Source organism: Lithobates pipiens, unplaced genomic scaffold (assembly GCF_037356315.1).
Source record: "Lithobates pipiens isolate NorthernLeopardFrog02 unplaced genomic scaffold, aLitPip1_a1.2 Scaffold_13, whole genome shotgun sequence".
NCBI lineage: Eukaryota > Metazoa > Chordata > Amphibia > Anura > Ranidae > Lithobates > Lithobates pipiens.
In genome coordinates, this window is record NW_027507718.1 from 59,531,424 (window position 1) to 59,545,288 (window position 13,865).

Genomic DNA, 13,865 nt, shown 5'->3' on the forward strand with positions numbered 1-13,865 from the left:
TTTACTTCAAGTTTTTTTATAAAACATGTACTGGTACTGTTTTTTTACTGAGAATCCTTTAGGATTTGCATTGCCCTCTGAAGTGAGTCACTGTTCAGGAGGTGTTCGACAGGCAGCTGGGAGGTGTTATATCACCACCTGTTTCAAACACCTAACCTAAAAGCCTGCACTGCATGCAGCTCTAGGGCAGTTGCAGGATGGACGCCATTCAAGTGATAGAGTTACGTTCAATGGGTGGTACCACCTATCAAAGGTAACAGGGGGCAATATACTTGCTAGACCGTAAAGCAAAGCATCCCAGACATTTAGCCTTAGTCTCCGTTCACATTAGTACAACTCCAATTTGTGCAATTTTTAGTTGAGACTTTCATGTGACTTTACAATCTCAGACCCTCAAGTAGCAAGAAAGTCACATCAAAGTAGTGCAGGGACCTTTTTAAAGTCACTGTGACTTTAAAGTGACTGTAAAGTCTTGTTAAAAAACAAAAACAAACATGTTATACTTACCTCCTCTATGCAGTTGGTTTTGCACAGAGCAGCCCAGATCCTCCTCTTCTCTGGTCCCACTTTGCTGCTCCTGGCCCCCCCTCCTATTAAGTGCCCCCACAGTCAGCAGCTTCCTATGGGGGCACTGGAGCCAAGTCACAGCTCCGTGTGTCCATTCAGACACAGAGCCCTGTCCTGGCCCCATCCCCTCTCTCCCCTGATGGCTGACTGACTTTGAATGACAGCCATGGGAACCAATGGTGCAGCCGCTGTGTCTCAGTCAAGCAGGAGGAGTGTCCCAGACAGCTTTGACATTTGTGGACATCACTGGAGAGAGGTGGGCTCAAGTAAGTATTGGAGTAAAATTAAGAAATACACCTTTATTGTCACAAGTGTATCAGAACAAACACAGGACAGGCGTTGACACGTTTCTCAAGCGATAGTTTGCTTGTTCACAACAAAAGTAGCATACACTAAGCAGGCTTTTTTAAGAAGTAAACCCTCATCAGGCACACCCAAAAACCACCTGCCCAGGATTACGCTAAATGCAAGAATCATTTCAGCTGACATGTTAAAAACAGTACAACATTTAAAATGTGTATATATATATATATATATATATGTATATATATATATATATATATATATATATATATATATATATATATATATATATATATAGTGTTTGACCTCACAAATGCACTTCTGGAAGAATGGTCAAACATTCCCATAGACACACTCCTAAACCCTGTGGACAGCCATCCCAGAAGACTTGAGTTGATAGGTGCAAAGGGTGGGATAACTATTGAACCCTACAGACTAAGACTGTACGTGTAAAGGTAAGTGTCTCGTGTCTCAATACTTTTGGTATTATAATATATATATATATATATATATATATATATATATATATATATAGCAGTGGATGTTCCTCGAATCCTCCCATAGATAATTTCCTGGGGGCTCACTACTTATAAATAAGCATACAAAGTCCACTTGGATAGGGCACTAGAGGTCTTTCACAGGAGAATCTGAAATCACATAGTTTTTATTCTGTTTCCATAATAACTCACCTTTTTCCCGAAATGCTGGTAATTAAAGTTATATGAAGCAAGATTCTTCTGCGGGAGACCTGTGAGTGACCTATCCAAGCGGGCTTTATGTATATATTTACAGTACAGATACTTTTAGGTAAATTAATTAACCTAAACTGTCATACATAACCAATTCCTGTAATAATAATTGTATATTAATTACACTTGTAGATTTTATCATGTGAATCATGGTCAAACATGTCTATTGAGTATAAATTTTGTTTAGTATAAAAACCAATTTATTTGCAGAATGAAAGAGATAATTCAACCTGGTTGCAATAATGGAATGTCAGAAGGTATTTCTGATAAAAGGATTATAAAAAGGCAAGGTCACTTTGAAGCATAGTAAGCTATGTGCTGATGACACATATTTCGAAGTAGGATATATATTGTTCAATAATACGCTGCTGGAAAGATCATGCTATCTGTTTTATTAGCTCACGAGAACTGAAAGCTTTGACATTGGTCTAACTATGGTGGAGTCCTATCAGTATTATATCTTAAAAAGAATTCTTATAACTTGACTTTTAATAGCCTTGACATATTTACAACACGCCAATAGTAATGAATGTCCTAGTTCACTGATCATTACAATTTATATTGATCTAACCTATATTTTTATTTTACGTTTATTTGATTTGGGCTGATGCAGCTTTTTTTCCTTGTAGCACATTTGAGTTTAATCACTTATTCTTATTTAATAAATCCCAAGTTAATTTTTTTTTGGGCGTGGAGATATTTATAGTCAGAACACACAAGTAATGAAAGATATTCTTGATACAGGTCAGGAAGACACAGTCCAGAGAGGGACAGGATTTGAAGTGAAGCCTGCTAACAGGGTCAAGTACAGCAATCAAAAGCAATCTAAAAAAATAAATTGGCCAAAGTTGGGCTTTAATTTATTGTCACCCTTTGTATGTCTTTCTGATAAAAAAAAACATTTACATTGGGCTTTTACCCTAAAAAAGCTTACAAGCAAATGCCACTGCCAGTTATATACTAACAGGGGAAATTTGGAAGGTGGCCAATTAACTGGTCCCTAATCATAGTCTAATCCTTAAAGGCTAAGTTTACCTTTTCTGGGCAGAATTTCACTTTTTATAAGAAGTAGAAGCCTTTTGTAATTCAATTTCTGCCTCAGCCATCATAAAGTGCTTATCTCTCACTTATCTCATCTATAGAAGCTTTGTTTTCATCTGCTTATTTAAGGTTTTTAAAATGTTTGTTGCTTCCATCACTTCCTGTAGATCATGTGATATCCAGGAAGCTTTGGATCACGGCATGCACTGGCTTTTTGGATCACAGAAGAGGGTACGATAGGGCATGTTCACCATTCTGGATCACACCTTCCTCATTACTATACTACATTCCACCCATTTTCAATCTAATTGTACAACCTCTTTTAGATCTACCATCAGCTATGTAGTGTAAGGGCCTGCCTAATTTGATACAAATTTAACAGATTGTTCAGGTGGGTCCTCCTATTATATAGTTTTGGTAAATCTAAAGGAAATTGCACAATACAATGTCATAGTGTAATCTTTGGGATGGAGACACTCAGTCCCTGTTCACATCTCCCTGTAGCGAGAACTCACATTCCAGCATGCATTTTTTTTTTGGCATTTTGTAGCATTTTTGCTCGTCTCATAGGACAGCCAATTCACTAAAATGGGCTACCCTACACCCAACAATCTCCCCAAAGAAACTCCAGAACTTTTTCTTAAAAGTGGAGTGTGATGCACTTTTTACTGTGCTTTTGGTGTGTTTACAACACATTTTATGTGCAGTTTGACATGCGTTAGGAAATGCACAGATGTGAATGGAGCCTCGTCGTATGTAGTGGGAGTGCAATGGTTTTTGGCTTGTTTTTCCCATGACACACATAGGGAAGCCCGTTGTTTTCATTGGGCTTTGCTACACGGGGCAAAGTAGGTCATGGAACATTTTGACATGTTGCACGTTTTTTTGTTGTGTGTTTTTTGCAGTTGTCACTTGTTTTTTCACATGGCAAAATGTGTGTTTGCTTATGCATTAGGTGTGCTGTTAACAATTAAAGGCACCAAAAGTGATTGTACAATCTCTGTACAATTTCCTTTAGTTTTACCAAAGCTATATAATAGGAGGACACACCATCTATCCAATAACTCTGAATACAGTCAGGCAGGTCCTTGCATTACATAGTTGATGGTAGATCTAAAGGAGGTTGTACAATCATATTGTATAGTGTATGGTGAACGTTAAAGAACCCAGGACACACTTCTCCTGTTTTCAATACTACAGCTATCTGCATAGGTTGTTATCTGATTGCTTAACTCCTGCACACTCTGCCAAATGAATGATCAAGATGAAGGTAAGATGGAAAAAAATTATCACTGGCTGGATATTAATTGATAATTGTGATCACTAAGTGCATTGATAAAACGTGCACCTGCAGAGTTGAGTGAGAGTGGTCTTCTGAAGGAGGAACAGGAGGGCCAATGTGGGGTGTGTGTGTTAATGAGGTCAGCTGATGACATCCTTCCGGTGTCTTAACCGTTTTCACATCCTAAGGTCCATCCAGGAAGTAATAAAAAAATGTTTATTTTTTGTTTATACAACAAGCACTGACACTGACGTAAGAGCTGGTGTAGGACAAATAGAAATTTTTTTTTCTGAAAAATAAGTATATTAACCTCCCTGGCGGTATGATTCAGTCTGGAATAAGGTGCTGAAAGCGGTACAATTATTTTGCATGGAAATCTGGCTTTTATTTTGTAGTCCTGTAATTCTTAGGAATAACGCTCTGAAATCTCTTCAAACCAGAGTCTAGCGGACATCCCGGGTATGATAAAGTTTATAATATAATAAAGAATAATAAAAATTATTCAATAATGTAATCAAATCCAAAAAAAAATGAAAAAGGGACATGTTTTGGTTGCTATGGACAATCTCCAAATTCCAGGCAGTAAAAAACAGTATTTATAATATAAAAGTGCATGCAGGGCATTGCACAAACCACTAGGGACAAAGGGGGTGTGTATTTTTTACTACAGCACTGTAATCTGTAAGATTACAGTGCTGTGTGTGTTTTGTGTCTTTTTACATTTTTGAATTTGCCGCCGTTCTCCGCTCCCGTGCGTCGTAACGTCGCAGGGAACGGAGCTCGGCGGCATTCGGCACTGTGAATCGAGTGCAGGACGGCTCGATCACACAGCACGGCGGACATCGCTGGATCCAGGGGACAAGGTAAGTAACGTTACCTGTGTCCTCCCCTGCATCGAGCGGTGCAAGCCCGAGTCTGGCTCGGGGTTACCGCTATTGTAATTAACCACTACAATACAGGGCACTTTCACCCCCTTCTTTCCCAGCCCAATTTTCAGCTTTCAGCGCTCTAGCGCTTTCAGTGACAATTGCGCGGTCATGCTACACTGTACCCAAATGAAATTGTTATCATTTTGTTCGCACAAATAGAGCTTTATTTTGGTGTTATTTATTCACGACTCCGTTTTTTTTTTTGCGATATAAGCGCAAAAATAGCGGAAATTTGGAAAAAAAACAATATTTTCTTTTTTCTATTTGAAAAGAAATCCAATAAAATCAAATTTTGTCATAAATTTAAGCCAAAATGTATTCTGCTACATGTTTTTGGTAAAAAAAATTCCGTTAAGTGTATAATAATTGGTTTGTGTGATCACGGACATATGTACGCAAATGATCATGTACATATGTGTGCAGGTGATCACGTACATATGTGTGCAGATAATCATTGGGACATGTGATTTTAGTGGGACATATGTGGGGGACATGTTTTTATTATTAGGGACATGTGTTTTTATTATTTGGGGACATGTATGTTTTGGGGACATGTGTGTTTTGGGGACATATGTGGGGACTGTGTTTGTACTGTGTGGTGTGTTGTGTGTTTACACTACACTGATGATCAGTGAGTAAAAAGCTGTAAAAAGCAGCCCATACTCACTGATCATCAGCCGGCTGCAGCGTTCTGCTCTCCTCTCCTCAGCGGTGACTTCCGTGTGAGGAGAGGAGAGCCGATTGCCTAGCAACCGGCTGTTTGTTTACATCACATGACCGCCGTGATTGGACACGGCCGTCATGTGATCAGGAGGGCCAATCACAGAGCCCTCCTGCCGATCTGAGATGTGCCGTGTCCGGGTGACACGAGCACATCGGGATCGCGCCGCTGCGCGAGCGCGCGAGCGCGCACGCGCGCGATCCCGCTACTCCTGAAGGACGTTCCTGAACGGCTCCTATCAGGAGTAGACGGCTCCCACCCGGCCGAATATATGCATTGGCCGGGTGGGAAGTGGTTAAAATTCCAACCCGAGCCAGACTCGGGATTACCGCTAAGGAGGTTAATGCTATATTATATTATTAATGCTACAGTTTTATTGGCAGAGCTTTCCTAGAAGAGGCATCATGCCATCTCCAGCCCACTAAAGCAGCTCACATTCCTCTTGTGTTGGAAATATCTTCTGAAAGATCCTACCAAATGCATGGAGAAACAATTAGTTGACAATATGCTGCTATGTGACACTGATCAGTTATAGAATCACATGATATTATGTGAATACATTATAACATGACACAGAGCTGCTATTTCACAATGTACTCTGAGCTGCTATATGATAAAACTTTTACAGGCTTTTAAGTACACAATGGGGTTTATTTACTAAAGCTGGAAAGTGCAAAATCAGGCTCACTTCTACATAGAAACCAATGAGCTTCTAATCCCAGCTTGTTCAATTAAGCTTTGGTAATAAAACCTGGAAGTTCATTCGTTTCTATGCAGAAGTGAGCCTGATTTTGGACTTTCCAGCTTTAGTAAATAAACCTCATTGTGTACTTAAAAGTGGGGTATGCCTGTATATGACAATATGACACTTTGGGCTGATATGTAATATTGTGGAACAGAGCAGGTATGCAATAATGTGATATTGAGCTTGCATATAATAATCCACTCAGATGGTATAAAATAATATTGTATTCTGGGCTGATATAAGCGAATGGGACATTCTGAGCTGGAATACAATGATACAGCACCGATGTGGCACTGTGACCTTTTACATATCAATGTGGCACTCTCAGCTGGTATAAAAAAATGTGTGTACTCAATGGGGTCGATTTACTAAAAGCAAATAGGTTGTTCATTTTGCAAATGCAGGTGGACTCTATAAGGAATTTATCCCCCTTGGTTAGTGAATGAGGCAAAGCTCTGCTTACTTCCATCATCCAACTGTGTGCAAGTAAAAGTGCGATTTTGTAGTTATTTATATATTTATTTATTTTCAAAGTTTCACCACATTCACTAACTAAAATTCCTTTGCAGCTGTTAATTTGCATTTAGTAAATCATCCCCATTGAGAGGAGTACCCTGTTCACAAACATTTCAAAAACACCTTTTTTTTTGCAGCAACACACTAAGGCATACATTATACAATTTTCTTGTACAGCTTTGCTTTTTTTTTCTTTCAATAGTTTTTTATTGAGTTATCAACAAAGATATTAACAAAAAATACAGGTAATATCGGTATTAGACATATATCGAAATAAAGCCAGTAGTAGCAAACAGTATAATGAAGGAAAGACCTATAGAATGCTGACCAAAGGAAAAGTTCATACAGGTCAACACCGAAAAGAGAGACCACCAACCCCATCACAGCACTCCTCAGGGGAACTTGCTGTGTCGGGAGTAGGAGGCCCTCTTCAGACTTGGCCGAACATCTAGTGCCAAGGCACAGATCCTTCAAAAATGTGAAAATAATCCTTAAGGTAGAAGGAAAAATGTAGCTAAGCTAAATTCAAGATTCTATCAGGAATACTGTGCCCAGACTGTTGGGATGGATATTAGAAACTAAGGCTAAAGTAACACATGCAGATCCAATAAACATAGTAGAATGAACGAGAGGTCAGATCAGCATCAAAATTGCAGCTGTATCGGGCTCAAGAAGTCTTTCTCCTGTAATGCGGTATCAGTCTTAAGTGACGCTTCCAAAGGATGTTCAAGACGTACAACCTGTAGGAGAATAATAAGAAGAATAGAAGAGGAAAGTTAAGAGGAAGAAAACAAAAGAAGAAAGAGAAGAAAGGGAGTAGACTACTTAAGACAGTGCGATACTTACCTACAGAAGCCCGGCTGAAGGCGTAATGGCGGACAGAGAGGATATGTAACTAATCCACGGCGCCCATATAGCATCATGTTTAGTGGTAGTGTCCAGAAGAATGCAAACCTTTTTCTCCTAGGCCATAATCCATAATATCTTTCTTTTAACCAAAAGAAAAGATACCGCTGTTGTTTTCCAAGCTCGCACAATTGTGCGTTTAGTCTAGAGGAAAATGAACATAATAAGTCTTTGTACTATTTTTAGGGTTTTTGGCCAAGGAAAATTGAAAAGAGCTAATTGCAGGGATTTTTGGATTGGTAAATCCGTAATTTTCCTAATGATATTCAATATCTTGTTCCAGAGGCCCCTGAGCTTGAGACAGTCCCCCCAGATGTGCAACATAGACTCAACATGTCCGCAATTGCGGAAGCATGAGGTAGAGACATTTGGGCAGATTTTGGAGATTTTTATGGGGACCATGTACCATCTCATCAGGACTTTCAGATTCGCTTCAATCAATGTTATATTTAAAATGCTCTGAGATGCTGCCTTGGAAGTTCTATATCTTTCTGCAATACTCCACGTGTGTTGCAAGTCTGTTTCCCAGGCTCTCATATATAGTGCTTTGGTCTCAGCTTTGGCTAGTGACTGGTAAATCACGGAGATCTCACCCCTCTACTCCACAGCCTGACCACACCACCTTTCATAATCTGTGATCGAAAGTGACTCACTAGAAGGTGACTAAAGGGACTGAAGAAAGTGAACTATTTGTCTGTATCAGAATCTTTCCGTGTTGGACATGTCTAGTTTGTCAATGCAATGGGTCATAGTGAGGGGTCCAGTGGAGTTAGTGAAATGTCTTATCCTATACAACCCCTTATCCAACCACCACTGGAGCTTTCCTTTTTTTTTTTGATTTTTTTTAGATTTACCAAAACCAAGGTCAAACCTAAACACTTTCAATTTGTATGTAACCAGACAGGCCCTTGCACTACATAGTTGAAGATCAATCTAAAGGAAATCGAATAAGAAAATTGTATAATGTAAGGCCAGCTTTAGCATGCCACTCCACCTTTCCCTTTAAAAGCCTGGCACTTTTTTGTGTATGATTAAATCGCAACCTTTGTAAAAATAACAGGCCCTATTTAGACTTCAAGCTGCTCTAGGCACAACTGACACCTGAATGATGTCACCCTTTGGTTCAAGCTCTGCTCCTGTATCATATGATTATTTCAGGAAAACTACATATATAATATGCTATTGGAGGCAGTATGCAGTCTGTTTTTATGCAAAATTTATTTTCAATTGTACAGATACCAAACAAAAGAAATAAGAGATAGGGGGTTATTTACTAAAGGCAAATCCACTTGAAATTGCACTGAAAGTGCACTTGGAAGTGCAGTTGCTACAGATCCGAGGGGGACATGCAAGGGACATAAAAAACAGCATTTTAGCTTGCACATGATTGGATAATAAATTCAGCAGAGCTTCTCATCATTTCAGATCTACCCCTCAGATTTACAGCGATTGCACTTCCAAGCTCACTTTCAGTGCAATTTCAAGTGCACTTAGCACTTGTAGTTTGCACTTGTAGTGCAACGTGGATTTGCCTTTCATAAATAACCCCCATAGTGCCACATTTCCTGAACAACAAGATCATTGTTCCTTTCTCAACATCCCTGCACCCCAGTACCCCTAAGGTTCTCTTGTTGGAATAACCACAAATTATTAGAGCTAGACTGAAGGAGAAAATATAATAAGAAAAAGTTTATTACAATCTGCCAATGCTGGGTTGTCCCCTATAACCCTGCTGCACTGAGCACTGGCCCACTTGTCTCATTATGGTAAAAACCACCCTGGGTGTTTTCAGAGATTAATGTTAATAATCTTATCCTTCCAAATATTTTACCTAGCTGCAGACCTATAATCTGAAAAGTAATGCAATAATTTTTACAGTGTGTGTCTACCTCGACAGATGGTGTTTAGCATATGCAGATGTAACCTCTCTTATAAAATACTTTGCACTACATCTGTACAATTACAGCTACAAAATGTAGGCATAAAAAATGCCTTGCAATTCATACACCTGTTTGTTGACTTAAACAAAGTGAGTACATTTTCTAACAAAACCGCTGAGCAAATTAAATCTTGTCTTTTTTATATACACAGTCCCTAGGAGGGGATTTTCTTCTTAAACCTTAAAATGAATTCACACGATATCCTTAATGTCATTTCCGATCTTTGAGTTTAGTCTTTTTGTGAATGCTGTTGATAAACAAAAAGCTTCAAATTATTATGAAACTAAACATTAGCGAAGAAACCAATAAATATGTTGTTATGGATGCATTAAAACGCGGTAGGGCATAGCTTTAATTGTCATGAAAAACTTCTCATTAAGTGTTTGGCCTTGTGCCTCTCCGCATGCAGCAAGCACATTATAATGACCATCTAAAGCACTCCCTGTCGTCATCCTGGAGTTCTCATTCTATAACCCTGCTGTGAGCTCACTGTATAATATTAAGATTTTTGCAAACTTTGGAGTTTTTTTAATGGATATTGCTATGCAGTTTGAGTACAGCAATTATTTTGTTTTGTATACTTTTAAAAATGTTGAAAGAAACAGCTGACCTCATAAGCAATCGAAATCGCATTTTGCGTTATAATTTTGTTTAAACTGTATAACCATGATGTTGATTATCATTTATCATGGCTAAATGAACTATAATAAGTTTGCATTTTTTTAAACTGAATATTTTTAATCAACTAAAGACAGCAATGAAGGCAAAGTCTGATTGCAATGATGTGTCTCTCTGGTTTATTTTTAAAGTATATGTAAACCCATTTACTAAACTATAGTTACTGTATCAAAATGTTTAAATCTGTATGTTTCAATAAATTATACCTGGGGATCCTGTCACGACATTTCTTTTTTCAGGCCCTTCCTGTTATAAGCTGTCCTGTGACAAGCCTGTGACAAGCTCTGTCCCTGTCTCCTGGATCTGCTCCATTATCGGCATGTCACGGGACTTCAGATGGAGATTATCATGGCTGTTTTGCAACTCATTAGACATGCATTGGCCACTCTAGTCATCAATAGACAGCAAAGAAGCTGCAAGAGATTAGCAGTATTGAGATGGAACAAGGGGCAAAAAACACATGCTTTATTCAAATACAGGCATACCCCACTTTTAAGTACACAATGAGGCTTATTTACTAAAGCTAGAAAGTGCAAAATCAGGCTCACTTCTGCATAGAAACCAATGAGCTTCTAACCCCAGCTTGCTCAATTAAGCTTTGGTAATACAACCTGGAAGCTCATTGATTTCTATGCAGAAGTGAACCTGATTTTGCACTTTCTAGCTTTAGTAAATAAACCCCATTGTGTACTTAAAAGTGGGGTATGCCTGTATGTGCTTTAAAAAACAAAATGTTATTTGGTTGGATGTTTACACCTACTATAACGTACACCTAAAATCTGAAATAATCATACCGCCAGGGAGGTTAATCACCGATGGGTTTTTAATTTTTTGCGCTATAAATCAAAAAAGACCAAAAATTTGGTAAAAAATTTTTTTTTTTGAAAAAGACGGCTAGTCTTTCGGCTATGGCCCGGTCAGCAAGTGGTTAAAAAGCTATTGCGCCCTTCTAATGACCACAGTTCTTTGCAGCCATAGAGCTCCCATACAGTTAGTAAATAGCAATAGCGTGCACTACACATCCTTGTTTTTTTTTTCCTATTATTTTTTATTGCTTTAATAATAGAGACATGTGGTGAGATAAGCAAAGGAGTGCCAGTCTCCTGCTTAAAATCTTCATTGCAGGAACAAATCTTACTCTAATGTTCTTTTTGGATAAAAAAGTTTTTTTGTTTTTTTTTAATTAACACACTCCTCATTAATTGAATTGGTGTCATTTCTTTCTGACTGTAGATGCATGCAATTTATTAACAGTTTCAAAAAATACTTGAACACCCTGCAATAAAATTTTGGGGTTCTTGAAGGCTTCTTTTAGCATCTAATGGTACAGGATCTGAGTGTACAGGATAAGGACACCCAATACATTGTCTAGTAAATGTCCTCATTAAGTGTATGTATAGCCATGTTTTTAGTTTTGGGTACTAAAGGGCAGGATTGAAATCCCTGTTAAGTTTTTGTATGTGTCCCTTGTAAGTAGATACCCTCTCTATTTGCTTTGTAGTTATTGTGACTGAGACAGAAAGTAAAAGGAGATCAAAAATTTTAACATTGTCACCAGAACAAGGTGAGGGTACATTTTTAACATCTATTCCAATGACTCCTGTTGTGTCTCCAGGACAGGAACTAAAGAAAAATCTTACAATTGTACACATACAGCAAAAAAACTGACAGGGGTTACATGGATGAGCACGTTTGGAGTGGAGGAACTTAACTAGCCTGCACAAACTGGGCTTTCATTTTGTGGCAAATAGTTTTGGATATTTCCTGATTTTTTTTATATCAAAGGAAAACAGGCACACAATTAGAAAAAAATGTAGCAGTAAATGTCTTGCTATTATCATAACCTACTGCCAAAGAATAATCCAAAATAAATTATCCTGCTCCCAATTACCACAGAATTTCCACATTTGTGTATATTGTTTGTTCCAATAGCAGGGGTCAGAAACAATGGTGTGCATTTTTTTTTTATCCTAACTAAAACACACTGATACTAATATTTACATTTTTTTTTTATAATCCTACCTAAAATACACTGAGCCTGACCTTTGATCCTAACCTTGACCCTAACCCTGATCTAGTTATTTTTCTTAATTTTTTACTCTTTTTTTTTTTTTTACACACACTCCTTTGTTTACACTTTTCTCATTTAGCAATCAGAAAGGGATCCAATATATCATTTTCTTCATTCAAGAGAAACAAAAACAAAATAATACAGGGACAGACTATACAGTAACTGATCACTGTGCTAGCCAACCTGAGGCTACTATAGATATCAGGTGATTAGGAACCTGGTCATCTTGTTCCCTGATCATTAGTGTAGGACCCAGGGCTCCTAGTGCACTCCCAGCACAAACACAGGTATGTATATGTGACCCAACAGGATTAGGATCCACTTCTGTGAGGTTACATGTGCGTACACTCAACAGGAAGAAGTTATTCACAGATTTTTAAGAAGACTGAAGCTACCATATGGTTAACTCAGTAATTGATCAGTATAACTTAGCTTATACCTTTTTCTAAGCTCCTTTTAAAAATAATGTCAATGAACAATGTACAGAGTACAGTAAACCAGAACAACCAAAATAATTTAGTATTATCTGACTTTGATATCTAATGACTTTTATAAATAATTATATCATCATTGCACTGTTGTTTTGTTTTCTCTTTTCTTTTACTTTCCTACCATTACCTATGAGACAGAACAGTGCAATGTTCGTATTTTCTGTTTGCATGTTTGTCTGTCAACAGAGATGAATACACAGGCCCATGAACATTTCCATCCCACAAGATACTCCAGTCTCCTGAGGTTTCACAGTGTCTATGTTATGATCATTTCTGAAGCCTTTGCAGTGAGACTGTCGCACAATGTGAAATTGTTTAAATTATTTATAACTTTCAACAATCTTGTCTCATACACGACCACTGTAAACCTATAGGAGTATTATCTTTTGCACAGTGAGACTTTTCTTCAGAAAAGACATTATGACAACATTTATTTGTATTTTACTTCAGGTGCAATGGCTATTTTAAAATATATACCAGTAGTGAGGTTTTTTTTTTTTTAAACTGGCAATTACCAATGGTAGCAACGAGAACTTAATTTAATTCCTTCTAATTAGTAAAAGCAAAGGGATCTGGAGTCATAATGCTAACATTCAATGCAACTGTCCAAAAGGGACTTAGTACATGAAAAAAAAAAGCTGAACATTACCCTAATGATTGTGCTCCTTGTTATCACTGAGAGGATTAAAACTGTAAAAAAAAACGTAAAGCTTTCTTTTCAGCATGATGGTATTCTCATTAGTAATGTCCATCTTCGGTGAAAGGTCCTCGTAAACTCCATAATGAACACTATGTTAAAAATGTTTCAAGTTTAAAGAGTCACACATGAATTGGTGCACACATATATACTATGGGGATAGAGGAGAATGTGGTCATGATTAAAATGAAATAAATGTGATTAGTGACATTCTCTGGCTTGCAGCATT

At 37.9% G+C, this 13,865-nt stretch overlaps 1 protein-coding gene across 3 annotated transcripts in view; it reads left to right on the forward strand.

Annotated features, from left to right (window-relative positions):
- Positions 1–13,865, forward strand: part of LINGO2 (leucine rich repeat and Ig domain containing 2) — a 2,286,714-nt gene that overhangs the window by 1,338,721 nt on the left and 934,128 nt on the right. The window lies entirely within an intron of this gene.